This window comes from Tasmannia lanceolata, unplaced genomic scaffold (assembly GCF_043159265.1).
Source record: "Tasmannia lanceolata isolate RefF3 unplaced genomic scaffold, GAP_Taslan_0.1 ptg000024l, whole genome shotgun sequence".
NCBI classification, from domain to species: Eukaryota; Viridiplantae; Streptophyta; class Magnoliopsida; order Canellales; family Winteraceae; genus Tasmannia; species Tasmannia lanceolata.
This window is the reverse complement of record NW_027518701.1, coordinates 13062374-13074697: the sequence shown is the minus strand read 5'-3', so window position 1 is coordinate 13074697 and position 12324 is coordinate 13062374.

Below are 12324 nucleotides of genomic sequence, written 5' to 3'. Positions count from 1 at the left end.
AAGAAATTTGAAAATATAAAAGGGCGCCCGATAGGGGCGGGTGACCGCAATGGCTCGGTCGACCGCCGCGGTCGAGTAAAGTAGCCGTTGGGGCGTTTTCTGCTTGACTTTTTCAAGCTAGTTATTTTCAGTTTTACCCCAAACGGTCATATTTTCAAATACACTATATATACATTATTAAAACCTATCTCTACAAGCTTTTGAACATTTGAGAAAGATCAAAACCCATTTTCCTTGAGCTAAAACCTTCTATCAAAAGCTAAACCTCTTTGAACTTGCATTTGCACATTTTATCAAGAGGATCTCCACTAGGCTTCTTACATTTTCTATCTTTGGAGAGTTTTGTGAGCTATAAGTTTGTAATCCGCCTATCTAAGAGGCAAGAGAGTTTTTCTTTTATTTTCTTCATTGTATTTGAGGGTCTTCTCTTCAACCCAATAACAAAGGTGAAGACATTGTGAGGGTCTACTCTTCGTACGAAAAAGGGTGTGTCTCCTTTGGAGTTGAAGAAGTTGGTGTACGGCTTGGAGATTCGCCCATTGAAGAATCTCATATTTTAGTGGAGATCCCAAGGAGGTAAACTTGGAAGAGTGGAGTAGGTCTTGTGATAGACCGAACCACTGTAAATCGTGTGTTCCTTGTGGTTGCTTCTCTTCTCCTTCATCTCTTGCACTTGGTGGTGATTGGTAAACTCTACCCTTTCTTGTATTTATGTTTTATTAAAATAAGGGTTAGGGGAAATAGGCTTAAAGCAATATCTAAACCCTATATTTCAATATCTTGAATATTTGAACAAGGGTTAGATTAATAAGAGCTTAATTAGTAAATTAATTTTAATAATCCATTTTATTAAGCCCAAAATTTTTAATTGACCAATTCAGCCCCCTCTTAGGTTGTCAGACCCGTATTTCAGTAATCATAATGTCCAGAGATAGCTAGTAAAATCCTAATGGACTTTAGCATGGCTACTCATGAGAAGGTTTCCTCATAGTCAATATCAGCCTTTTGACAATATCCCTTCGCCACTAGCATAGCCTTATAGGTCTCCACCTTTCCATCAGGACCCTTCTTCCTCTTGAAGAACCATTTGCATCCAATTGGTTTAATTGAAGGAAGGCTATCCCCTTCCGGCAAGATCGCTGTGTGCAGCGGAACAAAAATCACATAGAACTTTAAAATTTTCTTTTCAATCTTGCTTTTGGCCAAGATCCTAGAGTCTAGATTAGTTAATTATGTTAATCAAACATAAATAAATACCTCTTTAAAGAAGAAATCAAGGAATCACGCTGTTTGATCTACTCCTCGAACCGTTGCGATCGTTCTAAACGCCGCGGACCCCGCAAGTTGAACCGATGGATTCTTTTTCTTTGCTTGGACTATTGTAGAAGTGAATAACACTAATTCACTTATTTAAGGTCGGATCTAATCAGTACCTTTGTTGTAGAGAATAGAGAAATTGATTGGAAGTTTTTCTCTTTGAAACTATTTCAATTGGAAGAGAAATATAGAGAGAGATGGAAAACTATTTTTCTAAAGGGGGAAGCAAGGGAGAACAAATTTTTTAGTATTCCACACACCAAAGTCATTCTCCCCTCTCTCCTTTATATAAAGTAGAATTTTGGTTTGATAAATCCTTGTTTCTCTCTCCCAATTCCAATTCAATTGAGAAACCAACTTGAATTGAGACTCCTCGAGTAAATGAGACTCTCTCAAATCTCCAAGGCTGGGTGGGGACAGTTAAGATACATGGGAGAACGTGTATGGATGCCCTCCTCCAGCCCTTGTGGCCTTATCTCATAAGAGTTGATGTTGGAAACAAATTGCTTGCTTTATAGATTCTATAATTTAGCAATTCTTATCCAACAAGGAGTTTGAGTGCAACTCAAAGTAATTTTTCAATTGAGACTCTTTTTCCCAGCTCTCCAACTGATTTAGGAGTTTTGTGGGTACCACAAACCTTATCCAAATGTGTAGTCCTATCCTAATTCCCAATTCCGCTCCAATTCTGCAACTTTCGCAAAACCAGTTTGAGAATAACTATCCTCATTTATATTACACATTATTATGCTTATTATTAATCAAATTAATAATACATAATAATGTATAATAATTGAATAATTAATTAATTAATTAATTAATGATTTAATTGATTAATAACTTACATCCAGTGGGAGTTATTTCGGCTCCAATTTGTCATTGAAAAATTCTCTTACTGTCTCTTGGTACTTATTTAACAAGGACATATATATATATATATATATATATATATATATATATATAATTAATATGCACATTAATCTAACAGATCATATCCGTCCGTGCAATTACATAAAATGTGGAACCCTGATCTATTTGGATGTTACTAGGTCATTCGAGTTATGAGTGGGATCGTCGCAGGGATCCGACGGTCACTCCTGCAGAACCCTATGGTGGGCCCCACTACGATCTCGCTCTGTAGTTAAACTACACTCGCATTAGGTCAGTGGCCTCCATCAAGACGTAACCCTGAAGATGACCGTCAGATCATCTTACCCCTAATAATATCATGTATGTGCAAGTCCTTTCTTCGTAACCACATCTACTGAGTTGAGTAATACAGGAGGTTGACACCATTTACCCCCTTGGCCCACTCTTGGTATACCATTTTGATCAAGCTGTGTTCGGCCTCCAAATGCACTTGTAAAATCCTTTGAAAATAATTCAATGTTTCATAAAACTTTCCGATAAACATTTTATCAAATCCGCCTGGCCAGGCTATTTAATAGGCCTACTACTCTGACTAAATTGTAGATGTCAATCCCTAAATTTTAGGACAAAGAATCATTTGTTGAGTACCACTATTGGTCTCGAGGGTTGCTTTAGGATATAGCTTTATCCGAATGTCACTCTAAAATAGAATCACTATAAGATAGACTAATACCCTAGAACGGGCCAACAGACCAATAAGATCCCTCAGGTCTAAGGACTTGTGAAGGGTCCTGTATAGAAGAACAACTTTATACTTTCTTGTCCACAAGTTGTTCTTTATTTGATCCGGTTCGGTTACGCGATCCAATCGTCGCACCCACTCTTCTTGCTTAGGGTCCACTACCCAAATGACTGAGATAAGTCACCTCATGACACGTGCATGTAGGCAAGACTGGTGCTAGTTGTATACAGAAAGAGATGTCCAGTCTCTTTCCCAACTAGGAATTATTAAGGCTTGCATAGAATCGATATGCCATATCTCCTTGCTCCCTTGGATCTGTGAATCCTTCGAGCATGGCATTTCTACTATACTACCTAAGGACGAAAATGTGTAAATAAACAATCACATCACACACATTCATTAATATAATTACCCATTCATGTCATAAAATATAATATACAGGTGTGACAACCCAAGAGGGGGGTGAATTGGTCAAATAAAAATTCATGGCTTAATTAGGTGGATTAATAAAATTAATTTTCTAATTAAGCAAATATGGTCTAACCATTATTTAAATATTCAATATGATGGAAGCTAGGGTTTAGATCTTACTTTAGCATACATTCACTAACCCTTATTAAGTTAAAACATAAACACAATTAGGGTTAGAGATTACCAATCACCAATGTGCAAGAGAAGAAGGAGAAGAGAAGCAACCACAAGAAACACATGATTTATAGTGGTTCGGTCTATCACAAGACCTACTCCACTCTTCCAAGTTTACCTCATTGGGATTCTAAAATGCAAGATTCTTCAACGGGCGAATCTCAAAACCGTACACCAACTTCTCCTTCAAAGGGATCACACCCTTTCTGCACGAAGCCTTGTGAGGACACACTCCCTTTTACAATGATTCACCTTTCTTAGCTGGCCGAATCGAAAACCCTCATATACAAATGAAGAATTAAAAGATAAGAACTCTCATTGCCTCTAGATTAGGCGGATTACAACTTTGAAAGCTCACAAACTCTCCAAGGAATGGATACAAATGTAAAAGCCTATGAAGATCCTCTTGAAAGAATGTGAAAATACAAGTTCAAAGAGGTTTAAGCTTTCATATAAAAGTTTAGGTTCAAGAAGATAGGATTTGATCTTGCAAAAAGAAAATGTTGTTTATGAAGGTTTAGATAGTGTATATATAGCCCACAAGGAAATATGACTGTTTGGGGGTAAAACTGTAAAATACAGGTTTGAAAAAGTCAACCTGCGCAAGCCCCAACGGCTCTATTTCCAGGCCGTGGCGGTCAACCGAGGCACGGCGGTCGCCCGCCCTTATCGGACTCTCTTTTTTTAATTTCAAATTTCATACCGGAGCGGTCGACCGGCCCTATGGCGGTCACCTGGCAACGACAATCTGTTTGAATAAAAATTCGGCTCAAAAATACTATCACGGTCGACCGGACCCATCGTGGTCGTCCACCAAGACCAACCTTGAATGATTCTGTTTCGACAGAACCATTTCCGCAGTCGCCTAGCTCACCCCGATGGACCGGCCCGATAAATTTCGAGATGCCCTGGAATTCCAGGTTACATCCCGCGGTCGTCCGGCATAACCCGATCGACCAGCCCTGAGTAAACTTTCATTTTTAGCTTTCAAATCCAGGAGCTTTGGGCTTTGGTCTTTGGGCTTTATTCATAGGTTTTCAAACACATATTTGGGTGTGTGAATGATTTTCAAAGATATAAAAACTTAGGTATGAAAACCATTTGAAAACCTATTGAATGTGCATTTAAATATAAAATCAAGAAGACTCCAAACTACATTCTAAAGTGTATATCATTGAGTCTTCTTGGAATGTCTTTGCTCTTTACACTTCCTTGGACTTCTTCGGCTTGAGTAACCATCTTGAACGTTGTCTTGGCTCTTGTGACTTCCTCCAATCTTCACTGCATGTTGAGAGGTGCATGCGGAGTCACCAATGACTTGTTCAACTCCAAGCTTCTTCTTGGCACTTGTTGGGAATTTGTAGGATCTTCATGTTGAGCTTCTTGACTTGAACATCTTCAAATGAGGATGCCTCCAATGTAGGTGCAAGCTCTTGGTTCCTTGCTTTCTTAATCCACAAGCTATGTGTTGAGAAGAGTTGTGTAATAGCGATTATGACATGAAATTCCTGTATATGACACAATACTTCAAAGCAACACATTAGTCCATAAAAGCTAATCAATTTAGTTTGCTAGCATCAAAATAAGAAGGTAAGGTGAATGATTAACCCATGGGAACCCTTGGGCTTACAAAATAAACCTTTATTGATTAGAAAATGCCATTCTACTAGCTTTTCAGGGTATATACTCTAACAATCTCCCACTTGCCCTCAAAGCCAGTCATGCATGTATCTTAGACTCATTCCCTCCAGATGCTTGTCAAATACCTTTTGACTAAGGGACTTGGTCAAAGGATCCGCCACGTTGTCCACTGAAGCTACTTTAGCAATGGCCATATCCCCTCTTTCGATAATCTCTCGTATCACATGATATTTTCGAAGGAAGTGCTTTGACTTCTGATGAGACCTTGGTTCCTTTGCTTGAGCGATCACCCCACTGTTATCACAATACAGCGTAATAGGTCTCTCAACAGTGCGCACAACTTTACGTTTGTCTATAAACTTTCACGTCATACCGCCTCCTTCGCCGCATCAGTCGCAACGATGTATTCTGCCTTAGTCGTGGAGCCCGCCGTGGTGTCTTGCTTGCAACTCCTCCATGAAACTGCTTCATTAGCTAAGGTGAACACAAAACCTAATGAGGATTTCATGTCGTCGACATCTGACTGAAAATCCGCATCAGTATATCCAGAAACGACTAATTTGTCTCCTCCATATACTAAACAGCAATGTTTAGTTCTTCTGAGGTACTTAAAAATATGCTTAACTACCATCCAAAGCTCTGGCCATGGATTTGATTGATATTTACTAATCACACTTACAGAGAAATAAATATCTGGCCTTGTGGACAACGTGGCATACATCAAGCTTCCCACTACCGAAGCGTAAATAATCCTGTTCATTTCCTCCTTCTCTTCAGATGACTTAGGAGACATCTTCTTAGAAAGTTTGATTCCATGCCTAAAACATTTCCTCTTCCTTGTGTTTGAGACTTTTTCTAGTCTTTTCAAGTTGGCAAAGTTTGCCAATTATCGAAGGAACAAAGAAGGAATCATCAACTAAAATGCCTTGCAAATAAATTTGACTTACTATGTGTTGAATTTCATGCAACTGATTAATAATAGATTTATCACCTACCATGCGCGTGCAATGTGGGCAGTGAGCTGTAAAGCACTGGTGGCGCTTTTTGGCTCACTTTGCATGTATGGGCAGTGATAAATTCAACCCCTTATAGGATAAATTGGCATGTATACAGCGAAAAGCATTAAAGTCTGCTAGCTTCCCTTTTTTAACCGGTTAATAGGATCTCTCTCTCTCTCTCTCTCTCTCTCTCTCTCTCTCCTTCATTCCCTTGGTGGGGCCCAACTGCACACTCTCTCTCTCTCCCTACCCTTGGTGGGCCTCATTGTATTGTTAAAAAAAATACACACAGGGACGTACTAAGATTTGTACATAAAAGTGTACTAAAAAGTACTCACTTGGGGTCACTTTGTTAAAAGATCCAAACCGTTCATTTGTTGGCCTCAACATAAATAGTCTTGCCCATAAAATCTTCTCCGCAGGATGATCCTATCCCTCCAATCTGTAGACGGGCAACACCATACATAAACCTCTACATTTCAAAGAGTTAGGACCATCCTATGGAGATTATTTTTTGGGAAATGCTTATTTACATAGGGGCTCAACAAAATGAACAATTTGGATCTCCAAAAAGGTGGGCGCCAGTGAATTTTCTAATAAATACATGCTATGTGAGGTCTGTACGTATGTGCATGTATTTTTTTTTTAAAACGAAAATGATATGGAGACCGAGAATAGGACCTAACAGGGGACCTGCAATGAGAATATGCCACGTGTTGATAAAAAATTACTTTTCTCAGATTTCCCTAAAATAAGGGTTTGCTCACGTCACTTGTGATGCTGTGGCATGAATCAATTTGCTGGGTCCCCTTCTAGGTCCTATTCTCGGTTTCCCTAGCATTACTATCGGGGCCTGTTGTTAAACACATTGTTCAAACATCTATCTAAATAATCAGTTGTTGAGGCCCAACATAAATAGGCTATACCAATAGAGATGACTTTTGGGGCACGAAGTGGGCCCCACGAACTAGATGGTTTAGATCTTTGAAATATGTGGGCCCCATGTTTTAAACAAATATATATACACACACACTAGTAAAAAACCCCGTGCGATGCACGGGCCGTCAAAGAACTGTACGGACCACGTCATAGGTTGATCCAAACCGTCCATGTGATGGAACACAACATAAATAGGTTGTGCCCCAAAAATCATTTCCATAGGCTGATCCTAGCCGTCCAATCTATAGAGGTTTCCATAATTCCTCTTAAATCGGATGGTTAAGATCACCCTATAGATTTTTTATTAAAAAAGCATAAAGGAGGGGGGTAAGATTGAAATTATGTGGCTTTAATGGGTGCATTTGTTAAAAAGCATAAAGGAGGGGGTAGGATTGAAAATATGTGAGTTGAATGGGTGCATTTGTTAAAAAAAGTCAAAAAAAGTGATGTATAATTCTCATAGAATTTTCTAAAAATTCAAAAAATTCTCTTCTTTTCTCTTCTGCTATATATATATATATATATATATATATATATATATATACTAGTAAAAAACCCGTGCGATGCACGGGCCGACAAAGAACTGTACGGACCACGTCATAGGTTGATCCAAACCGTCCATGTGATGGAACACAACATAAATAGGTTGTGCCCCAAAAATCATTTCCATAGGCTGATCCTAGCCCTCCAATCTATAGATGTTTCCATAATTCCTCTTAAATCGGATGGTTAAGATCACCCTATAAATTTTTATTAAAAAACCATAAAGGAGGGGGGTAAGATTGAAATTATATGGCTTTAATGGGTGCCTTTGTTAAAAGCATAAAGGAGGGGGTAGGATTGAAAATATGTGAGTTGAATGGGTGCATTTGTTAAAAAAAGTCAAAAAAAGTGATGTGTAATTCTCATATAATTTTCAAAAGAAATCAAAAAATTCACTTCTTTTCCTCCCAGCTTATAGTAGTAGATACTTAAAAAATCCCCGTGCGATGCACGGGCCGACAAAGAACTGTACAGACCACATCATAGGTTGATCCAAACCGTCCATGTGATGGAACACAACATAAATAGGTTGTGCCACAAAAATCATTTCCATAGGCTGATCCTTGCCCTCCAATCTATAGATGTTTCCATAATTCCTCTTAAATTGGATGGTTAAGATCACCCTATAGATTTTTTTATTAAAAACCCATAAAGGAGGGGGGTAAGATTGAAATTATATGGCTTTAATGAGTGCCTTTGTCAAAAGCATAAATGAGGGAGTAGGATTGAAAATATGTGAGTTGAATGGGTGCATTTGTGAAAAAAAGTCAAAAAAAGTGATGTGTAATTCTCATAGAATTTTCAAAAAAATCAAAAAATTCTCTTCTTTTCCATCCAGCTTATTATAGTAAGTATATATATATATATATATATATATATATATATATATATATATATGAGAAAACGGTTCCTACACACATGTGTAGATAAGTTATCTACACACTAGCTTAAAATACAGTGGGGGCCACATTATTTGGGTGATCCAAACCATTCATTTTTGTAAGCCCAATGGTTCCCACCTTGGCAATTCCCATCTTATTTTGATGATTCCAATACACAAGTGATTTAAGATCACTAATGTGTTTGATTGTCTAAGTTGTAGATCATAATTGCTTAAAGTCAAGATTGCTTGGATTGAGGCCAAGAAGCTCTCATTGGACCACATTATGAAGGCAAAAAATATTGGAGATCCAAGGCTTGGAATGAAGACTTGAAGCTCAATTGAAGATCAAAGTCATATTAGATTGTATTAGATCCAATCTTAGTATTAGATTTTAAGAGGCATAAATAAAGTAAATAAACACACTCTCAAAATGCTTAAGTGATTGTCCTTGTAGTGTTCCAACACTTTCGAACCCTCATAACAATCCCAACTTGGTGTAAAGTTGGAAGCCCAAAAACAAGAATTGAAAATCTGCCTGACATAGGCTTCTCAGAACTCCGAGAGAATTCTTGGAGCTCCGAGTTCGGAACTCCGAGAGATTCCTCGGAGCTCCGAAAAATGGTCCAGTAGCTTTTTTCCAATTTCTGTTTGTATTCCCGGAACTCCGAGATTTTTTCTCAGAACTTCGAGAAAATCTCTCGGAACTCCGAGACCACTATAACGGAAAGAAATGTGACGTTAGGAACTTTGCCAGATTTACGACAATGCCCCTCCAACGGTCATATTGGGTTTTCCTATATATATGGGTATTCTAAACTTCCCAATTATCAATCCTAACACTCAAAAACTCTATTTGAACATCCGAAGAGTGATCAAAGCTTGTTTATGCCTCTCATCCTCTAAGATTAGGATTTGGATCTTTAGGCTCAAATTTGTACATCTTCTACAATTTGTAAACCCTTGTGAGGGATTGTTTTTAGTTCTTTCTTTCTTTATCAAGATTGTATTCGAGCGAGTGTTCGGAGAAGCGGAGCCCACTCTCCGTGGTGAAGATTGCCACCAAGGTTAAAGGCATTCAGAATTGTAATCTGCATTGATCTTCGCCGAAGTTAAGAAGATCAAATAGTGAAGCTATCAACGAGTTTGGTTGGTGGAGTGGAGTAAGCCTTGTGTGTTTGAGGACCGAACCACTTTAAATTTCGGGTGCACTTTCTCTTATCTCATGCTCTTAATTTGCATTTGCACTTAGGATTTAACTTGTATGCTTCATTGTCATTCTTGATCTCTTAATCTTCAAAATTGGGTTTGAAGTTTTCAAAAGATTAAAACTCATTAGCAACCTAATTTTACCTCCTCATAACTTGCCGTACTAGGGACCACCCTTGGAATTTCAATTTTTAAGGCCCTCTCATAGATAGGGTGTCCACAAAAAATCAGATCCATAGGATCATCCTAACCATTCGAACTTTGGAGGCAAAAAATGAACTAATTTGTGAAGGTTTAAAGACATCCATTTTACCTCCACAAATCGTAGGGTTGGGATGATCCTATGGATCTGATTTTTTGTAGACACCCTATCTATGTGAGGGCCTTTAAAATGGATGGCTTGGATCACCCAAACAATGTGGGCCCCCACTGTATTTTAAGCTAGTGTGTAGAGAACTCTCTACACATATGTGTAGGAACCGTTTTCTCATATATATATATATATATACACCCCACATAGCATGTATTTATTAGAGAACTTATTGGGGGCCACCTTTTCAAAGATACAAACCGTTCATCTGTTGGCCTCAAGATAAATAGGGATGCCCATAAAATCTTCACCATTGGATGATTCCAAGCCTCCGATCTATAGTCGGAATGTAGATATCAAGGTTAGATCCTCTGTATAGCCAGAGGAGTAGAGGAGGCGGGTAGGAAAAGCACTGTCGTTTCGCACTTAGGCGCACAGAGTGCCGTTGCTAATGATTCTACTACGGTGCCACAAATTCGCAAGCGGATCCTAAATAATCGTTGTTGACATCTAGAGTTTTTATATGATGCCTGACCATCAAGTAGCGTCAAAAAGCTACCGCCCTTGATATTTGATCCAACAGCAGCCCACTTTTAAAGAGGCTGTTGTTGGATCAAATATCAAGGGTGGTACTTTTGAAGTACCCCCTTGACGCTACTTCACGGTCGGACACCATATAATTTCTCTGCCATCTAACACCCCATTCACCCTCTCACCTTGCCTTTAGGGCTGCAAATGAACCGAGACGGCTCATGAACATGTTTGGGTTCGGCTCGTTAAAAGCTCGGCTCGGGCTCGTTCGTTTACTAAACGAGCCCAACCCGAGCCCAAAAATTAGGCTCGCCAAATAAACGAGCTGAACTTGAGCTTTGTATAGTTCGGCTCTGAAAAGCTCACGAGCTTTTTAGGCTCGATTCATAAACGAGTCGAGCCGAGCGGAGCATTAAAGCTTGGATTATGTTTGTTTTTTATATATAAAATAAAAGAATGTGGGTTGTTGATTACAAATGAAAGTTTGGCCGAGCGGTTAAGGCGCCAGATTTAGAGGGGGCTTGGGTTCAAATCCCACAAAATGTATGTTTTTATCATTCTTATCTTCTTGAGACGAGCCGAGGCCGAGCCGAGCCGAGCTTTTTCGGAAACTAAACGAGCTGAGCCGAACACGAGCCTTCATAAAAACTAAACGAGCCGAGCCCGAACACCCCAAAGCTTGGCTCGGCTTTGTTCATTTGCAGCCCTACTTGCCTTTGCAAATACTAAAATGTTCAGGTCCCTGATTATATAAGTGCACCCCACCGTTGTTGTTTTCCAACCCTTCTCTTTTTTACCTACCTATCCATCTGAAAGTTAATAACCACAGCCCTTTTTGTGCTTTTAAGCAAATGTCCACCCCTCATATTTGATAGTGCATTCATCACACCTTTGATGTAGCTGATATTTGCAGTCATTATCCCAACTGCTGGTTGTCTCTTCCTCATTTTTTTTCATGTTTTTTTTTTTTTTTCATTTCTTTTTGACATTTCAGCTTAGGTACCTTACTTAGGTGCGTGTTTGAAATACTTACCTTCCTCTACCTAGTAGGTTGAGGTGCCTCGTTTTCTTGAGGTGCGTGCCTAAAATATAGTTTCTAATTCCATAAGGATAAAAAATGAAAACCGATCTATGATGTCTTGCCCATCAAGGCTGATTCTTACCAATTGTAGCATTGGTCCATAGTGAGTCATTTTGATAATGATTGATATCTAAAATTGGTCTATGAAAACTCGCTCGTCGAGGCTTGAGTATCATCTATCTACACCATTGAAGCTCTTCACGGCATATCAACTAGGGGTGGCCAACAGGTTCGGTTCTCGGTTCCTTTTTTTTCGGTTCTCGGTTCTCGGTTCCATGAACCGTAAGAACCGAACCGAACCGTAGTACACAGTAGGACCGAACCAAACCGGACCGAACATAATCGGTTCGGTCCGGTCCGGTTCTTCAGTTCAAATGGCTAATTATTAATTATTAATTATAATTTATAAAAACTTTTAATTAAAGTTATAATATAAGTTACTTTCTTATTATAATAATAGTATTAACTATTACTTATTAATATTATAAGTAATTTATATTATTAAGTATATGTATAATAGAAATATAAAAATATTATATATATATATATATATATATATATATATATATATATATATATTATATATATATATATATTCAAAGTTCGGTTCTTCGGTTC